This window comes from Lolium perenne, chromosome 1 (assembly GCF_019359855.2).
Source record: "Lolium perenne isolate Kyuss_39 chromosome 1, Kyuss_2.0, whole genome shotgun sequence".
NCBI lineage: Eukaryota > Viridiplantae > Streptophyta > Magnoliopsida > Poales > Poaceae > Lolium > Lolium perenne.
In genome coordinates, this window is record NC_067244.2 from 264,554,938 (window position 1) to 264,562,122 (window position 7,185).

Here is a 7,185-nt window from a genome sequence, read left to right on the forward strand (position 1 = left end):
CCACGTCGTCCCCTGGGCCCCACCTGTCATCCGCTGCGGCTGGTCCAGCTCCCGGTGAGAAAACCCCACCAGATCCAGATCTGGCAAGTTTGCATCAAGGCCCCTGTGCTTCTTTTTCCCTAACCCGGTGCCCCTCTTCATGTTGGTTTTCTGAACCCCCCCCCCCCCCCCCCCCGCGCAGGTGCTGTGAACCAAACCGGACCCCCTCTGCCTCGTCAGCTTCTCCCTGGGCCCGCGCGTCAGCCACCAGGGCTAGCCAGCCCCTCGGTGAGGAAAACCCCATCTGTTTTATGTTTTACAGAAAATTCCAGAAATGTGTATATCTCGTATAAATCATATCTTTTAAACCGTAACTCGAAATAAAAAGTGTTATATATGATTTTTGATCAGAAACATGAGAGGAACATGAATATGCCATCCACACTTGCTTTTGCATAATGCATCATACAATCTCGTGATAGTTTGCATTATCACCTAATAAGGAACATATGGAATATGTGGGATATAACTATTTGTTGTCTCGGTTCCATTTAAACTTGAAGTAGCTCACCCTTGCCATGCTACTGCCATGCTAACAACCACTTAACTTTGTCGGTAGAAATGCAACTTCAACCCTAATTGTCTGTCCGGGGTTCCGACTCCGCCTAATTGGATAAGTTGCATCGCCGCATCATGTTTGCCATGTCATGCATGCATACCATATCTTGAGCATGCCGGTTTTTCTTATCCGTAGTAGTAAGACTTGCATACGATGTGTGTTTCCAGCATTTGCTTCTTCCCGGATAGGATCGCGAAGTGGTGTTGTGAGATACGACAAGTTCTCCGGATGTTCCTCGGCAAGCTTTAACAGGCAAGCATTTCCTAAACTCCTGTCTCTGCAGGAGTCGCTCACCTATTTTATTTTGCCTTCTCCCTCATGCTAGCCTTGAGTTGCGTTCTTGTCACATGTCCTACCCACCTGTTACCTCAAGCAGCCTATATTGCCTCCACCAACCTCCTACAGCTGTTGTTTGGTTATCGGGTCTGCCTTGCGAGTCTTAGTGCATGCTAGTGTTGTTTTATCTCGTTACCGTTATCGTTATCTTATCGGGTTATCTGTTGGGGAATCATGATACATGGTTTATGGATATGTTGTTGGAGATAATCACACTTACTTTTTGTTAACAACTAAAATTGTAAGCAGAGGCATCTGTGAGCCCCTTTGCGAAAGCATCGGAACTTTGACTCGCTAATGTCCCCTAGGACCCGAGTTCTTGTTATCTGTTCCGAGATTGAGCGTTCTACCCGTACGTGGGGACATTTATTGGGACCCCCCCTCACCCATTACCTTTTCTCAAGTCAGTTGAAAAAGGGGCCACAACCTTGGTTTTATTTACCTATGCCATGTATGCCATGCTTTACTTACTGTTGCCTTCGGGTGTTTACTTCCTGTTGCCTTCGGGTGTTTATATTCTGTACTGTACCCCGCGGAACGTTTAGCGAAGCGTGTGGTTTGCACGCCTAGCCGTTAACGCAAACCCTGAGTCCGCTTCGGAGTACGGCCGGACTTCGTTACGAGTAGCTTAGTCGGGTGGCCCCCCTAGACTTTCTTGTTGAACTGGGAACGGTCTTGTTGTGAGACATCTACCTGTCGTAAGTGGGTCGAGCATGCGTATGGTTACATTTGGGCAACCCCTGCAGGGTGTACATCTTATCGATAAGCCGTGTCCGCGGTTATGGACGACTTGGAATTGTATAGCTCGATCATAGAACAACTTACACCTTTATGTTGATGTTAATAATTTGATAATAACTTGCGTAGTAATATAGAATTACTACAACGGCTACCTAATAAAACTTGTCCACCGTGTGAGTGCCTTTGTAAGTACTTCCTTGCGAGGGGGGAACGCGTCGGTTGTGTTATGTTTGCAGAGTATAGAATTGCTAGCTTATGCGCTCTCTCATCTTCTCTGATTAGACGACTGTTGTAGAGTGTCTCTATAGGTTTTTAGTGCTTGTGCACTGCCGCTTAACCCCACCATATTGCCTATGACGTTCCTCTTGCGTCCTCTAAGTCCCCTGCGTGCCTCAAGTACAAAGGACGACTGGTTGACGAATGCTTATACGTCTTGAAGTCTTGTTAAGTACGAACCCGTACTTATTGCTGCTTCTTTGGGACATAACCGGGCGGGGATCAAGTTATGTTCGATGAAGACGACGTTAGCGAGGTTACCCTTCCGGCTTGGCCTGGGCAGGGTTATGGACGCCACTGGTTATCTTCAGGACTCTTAGTCCAATTTGTATCTTGTCCGTACTCGGACGTATTCGATCTTCTGTATGATTTGGATCTTTGTATTGTATATTTGTATCTTGACTCGTTGGAGTCGTTGTTGTAATATATGTATCTTGTGGGCTCTATTGTAAACCTGATGTAATGTTACCGCTCGTGTTAATTCCTCTGGCATCACGTGTGTGATTCATCGCGCACGTCGTGTCGGAGGGCGCCTCAGAATCGATATCGTGCGGATTTCGGCGGGTTCGCTGGGATCCTCATGGTACCGGTTTCGGGGCGTCACAAGTTGGAATCAGAGCCTCAGGTTTGACGGTACCCCACTAGTCCAGCCTGTAGGATAACCTTGCCAACGGACGTTGTTGTGTCTAGTGTCTAAACTATTTTCTAAAATTCGTTGGATAGTTCTGATTAGCTCTGATTTTTCTCCTTATCCCTATTCTTGCTCCTCTTACCTTGCGAGTTTTGAGTCTTCACTCTAATCTGCTTCTCTGAGTCTTAGACTTCCACGTGGGTTGGACGATCTTTGCCCCTCACCTGTTAGGTCCGATCTTCGGAGGATTTCATCAGAAGTGCATCACCATCGACAGCGGAACAACGACTTCTTGTTAGTGGTGTCGACCGATCAGCATGGAGCAAGAACTCTTGTTAGTGGTGTCGAGGAGATCGACACGTCGCCTGAAGATCCGATAGTTCACCTCTCTTCCCCCGTACCTGGACGTGGAATCTCGGGGCGAGATTCCTTATTAGTGGTGTCGATTGTAACGGCCCCGGGTAGAACCCCCTATTAGATTTGCTTGTGCTTTTTCTTTTGTGCATCATCATGCATCATGCATCATGTCATCCATGTATTATCAAATAAAATTATTTTATAAATCCTAAACTATTTTTTTTTCCTCTCATATGGTTGAATAAAACCTTCCCTTCTTTTTCTTTTAACAAAACCCTAAACACTAAGTATTTAGAAAACAAAATAAAATGTTTACAGATATTTTCATATTTCAAAATAAAACTGGTTTTCTTCTATTTTGTATTTACAAAGTTTTCAAAACAGTTTTAGAATAAAAGAAGAGAGAAAACCTAACCTAACCTAACCCTAATCTAACCTAACCTATCCTGGGCCGCGTCTTTTTTTCCCTCAGCCCAACCCCTAGCTTCTTTTCTCTTCTTCTTTCCCGCCAGCAGCCCACCTCCTCTCTCTTTCTTGGCCTGACCCGGCCCAGCTCCACCGTACCCCTTCGTGAGAAAAAGGAGAGGTTGTCGTCTTCCCCCACGGCGCGGTCACGCCGTGTGCGTGAGGATGCAGTGGTCCTCCTCGCCAACCACCCCGCACCGGCTCCCCTCTCCTTTTAGCCGCACCTCGGTGCCCTGCAAAACCCTAGCCCCTACCTTCTCCCTCCCTCGCGCCGCCACCTCTTTTCCCCTCTTTTTCTTCCTCTCTGCAAGCCACCGAGAACGCCACCGCCTCCTCGCCATGGCGCCACCAGTTTCGGTAGCCCCGCGTCGCACCAAGGTCACCAAAAGCTTCCTATTGACGTCCTCTTCTTCCTGGTGCGACGAATCGAGCCGGGAGGGCTCAACCGCGACGAAATCGACCTCGCCATCTCCTCCGGCCGCCGCGGTTTTCCGTCCATTACGGCGTCTCTGGTTCCTCTCCGGCCACCTCGTCTGCACGTTGAGCTCGCGGGTGAGCTCGCACACCTTCTGGACATCCCCTTTTTCCTTTTTGCCTCCGTTTTGCTTCTCTTCACCGCGAAGCCGAAATGCGCCGCCGCAGGAACCCGCCGCCGGTGACGCTCCGGCTACCTCCTGGAAGCGGCGCCGCCATCCCCTGGTCCGCGTCGACGAGACGAGGCGAACGCGCCCACGCAAGCTTCCTGGAACGCGCTCGTTCGCCCGCGCGCGCCATGCCGGCCCGCAGTGATCACCATCCGTGCACGGCGTCGAGCACCTGGTGTGCGTGCGCGGATGGTTCGCCAGCGTGGCGGCCACGTCGTCCCCTGGGCCCCACCTGTCATCCGCTGCGGCTGGTCCAGCTCCCAGTGAGAAAACCCCACCAGATCCAGATCTGGCAAGTTTGCATCAAGGCCCCTGTGCTTCTTTTTCCCTAACCCGGTGCCCCTCTTCATGTTGGTTTTCTGAACCCCCCCCCCCCCCCCCCCGTAGGTGCTGTGAACCAAATCGGACCCCCTCTGCCTTGTCAGCTTCTCCCTGGGCCCGCGCGTTAGCCACCAGGGCTAGCCAGCCCCTCGGTGAGGAAAACCCCATCTGTTTTATGTTTTACAGAAAATTCCAGAAATGTGTATATCTCGTATAAATCATATCTTTTAAACCGTAACTCGAAATAAAAAGTGTTATATATGATTTTTGATCAGAAAAATGAGAGGAACATGAATATGCCATCCATACTTGCTTTTGCATAATGCATCATACAATCTCGTGATAGTTTGCATTATCACCTAATAAGGAACATATGGAATATGTGGGATATAACTATTTGTTGTCCCGGTTCCATTTAAACTTGAAGTAGCTCACCCTTGCCATGCTACTGCCATGCTAACAACAACTTAACTTTGTCGGTAGAAATGCAACTTCAACCCTAATTGTCTGTCCGGGGTTCCGACTCCGCCTAATTGGATAAGTTGCATCGCCGCATCATGTTTGCCATGTCATGCATGCATACCATATCTTGAGCATGCCAGTTTTTCTTATCCGTAGTAGTAAGACTTGCATACGATGTGTGTTTCCAGCATTTGCTTCTTCCCGGATAGGATCGCGAAGTGGTGTTGTGAGATACGACAAGTTCTCCGGATGTTCCTCGGCAAGCTTTAACAGGCAAGCATTTCCTAAACTCCTGTCTCTGCAGGAGTCGCTTACCTATTTTATTTTGTCTTCTCCCTCATGGTAGCCTTGAGTTGCGTTCTTGTCACATGTCCTACCCACCTGTTACCTTAAGCAGCCTATATTGCCTCCACCAACCTCCTACAGCTGTTGTTTGGTTATCGGGTCTGCCTTGCGAGTCTTAGTGCATGCTAGTGCTGTTTTATCTCGTTGCCGTTATCGTTATCTTATCGGGTTATCTGTTGGGGAATCATGATACATGGTTTATGGATATGTTGTTGGAGATAATCACACTTACTTTTTGTTAACAACTAAAATTGTAAGCAGAGGCATCTGTGAGCCCCTTTGCGAAAGCATCGGAACTTTGACTCGCTAATGTCCCCTAGGACCCGAGTTCTTGTTATCCGTTCCGAGATTGAGCGCTCTACCCGTACGTGGGGACGTTTATTGGGACCCCCCCTCACCCATTACCTTTTGTCAAGTCAGTTGAAAAGGGGGCCACAACCTTGGTTTTATTTGCCTATGCCATGTATGCCATGCTTTACTTACTGTTGCCTTCGGGTGTTTACTTCCTGTTGCCTTCGGGTGTTTATATTCTGTACTGTACCCCGCGGAACGTTTAGCGAAGCGTGTGGTTTGCACGCCTAGCCGTTAACGCAAACCCTGAGTCCGCTTCGGAGTACGGCCGGACTTCGTTACAGGTAGCTTAGTCGGGTGGCCCCCCTAGACTTTCTTGTTGAACTGGGAACGGTCTTGTTGTGAGACATCCACCTGTCGTAAGTGGGTCGAGCATGCGTATGGTTACATTTGGGCAACCCTGCAGGGTGTACATCTTATCGATAAGCCGTGTCCGCGGTTATGGACGACTTGGAATTGTATAGCTCGATCATAGAACAACTTACACCTTTATATTGATGTTTATAATTTGATAATAACTTGCGTAGTAATATAGAATTACTACAACGGCTACCTAATAAAACTTGTCCACCGTGTGAGTGCCTTTGTAAGTACTTCCTTGCAAGGGGGGAACGCATCGGTTGTGTTATGTTTGCAGAGTATAGAATTGCTAGCTTATACGCTCTCTCATCTTCTCTGATTAGACGACTGTTGCAGAGTGTCTCTATAGGCTTTTAGTGCTTGCGCGCTGCCGCTTAACCCCACCATATTGCCTATGACGTTCCTCTTGCGTCCTCTAAGTCCCCTGCGTGCCTCAAGTACAAAGGACGACTGGTTGACGAATGCTTATACGTCTTGAAGTCTTGTTAAGTACGAACCCGTACTTATTGCTGCTTCTTTGGGACATAACCGGACAGGTATGAAGTTATGTTCGATGAAGACGACGTTAGCGAGGTTACCCTTCCGGCTTGGCCTGGGCAGGGTTATGGACGTCACTGGTTATCTTCAGGACTCTTAGTCCAATTTGTATCTTGTCCGTACTCGGACGTATTCGATCTTCTGTATGATTTGGATCTTTGTATTGTATATTTGTATCTTGACTCGTTGGAGTCGTTGTTGTAATATATGTATCTTGTGGGCTCTATTGTAAACCTGATGTAATGTTACCGCTCGTGTTAATTCCTCTGGCATCACGTGTGTGATTCATCGCGCACGTCGTGTCAGAGGGCGCCTCAGAATCGATATCGTGCGGATTTCGGCAGGTTCGCTGGGATCCTCATGGTACCGGTTCCGGGGCGTCACATGTGTGCTCACTATTGTATTGATTGATCTCTCTTCAAATTAACAAATATTCCCCTTTGTACTATTGGTTGTTGACATGCATTAACTTTATTTTATATATTTGGTGTCTTTTTGTGTGCATGTTTGATTCAATGTTCAATTTAGGCTTTTGAAAAGCGCACCGAAGAGAAAAATATTAGAGATACAAAATGAAGTTATGGTCAGCATGCTGCAGAATACATCCTATGATCAACCTTAAGTAATAAAAAAACGTTAATCTCTCTTAAAATTTGGAGATGGAACAATATAATCCATGAATGACATTGGAAAATGAGTTCAAAGCTAGAGTGTCTATGGGCCTACAGGCTCAGGCAGTTAAAATGTCATTACTTGAACAA

General features: G+C 47.6%; 1 long non-coding RNA gene across 1 annotated transcript; it reads left to right on the forward strand.

Moving 5' to 3' along the window:
• The first annotated feature begins 729 nt into the window (after positions 1–729).
• Positions 730–6,657, forward strand: LOC139835627 (uncharacterized). The gene is made up of 3 exons (XR_011751212.1): positions 730–850; positions 5,020–5,104; positions 6,424–6,657. It is a non-coding gene; the product is annotated as an uncharacterized lncRNA (long non-coding RNA).
• The last annotated feature ends 528 nt before the right edge of the window (positions 6,658–7,185 follow it).